The sequence below is a fragment of the Penaeus monodon genome, chromosome 29 (assembly GCF_015228065.2).
Source record: "Penaeus monodon isolate SGIC_2016 chromosome 29, NSTDA_Pmon_1, whole genome shotgun sequence".
NCBI lineage: Eukaryota > Metazoa > Arthropoda > Malacostraca > Decapoda > Penaeidae > Penaeus > Penaeus monodon.
In genome coordinates, this window is record NC_051414.1 from 21,256,686 (window position 1) to 21,256,911 (window position 226).

A 226-nucleotide genomic window follows, 5' to 3' on the forward strand; every position below is an offset into this window, starting at 1 on the left:
GACATGCGAGAGTATCACAGGCCAAGATTCAGAGCTGTCGGCGAATGAGAACAACTTGTGCTTCGAGTTTTGCGCCCGTGGGGATTTCGTCACGTCCTTTGGCTCAGACGGGAAGGATGGCCGTCACACTAATGACCGCAGACTTGCCATCCAGTCGTGCCCAGGGAGTGAGGTCTTCCGCGGCCTTCGGCTGCAATAGACAGGGCCTCCGAGTTTGAGCTAGTGG

The 226-nt window shown here is 57.1% G+C and overlaps 1 long non-coding RNA gene across 1 annotated transcript in view; it reads right to left on the reverse strand.

Annotated features, from left to right (window-relative positions):
- Positions 1–226, reverse strand: part of LOC119592012 — a 2,855-nt gene that overhangs the window by 1,627 nt on the left and 1,002 nt on the right. The window lies entirely within an intron of this gene.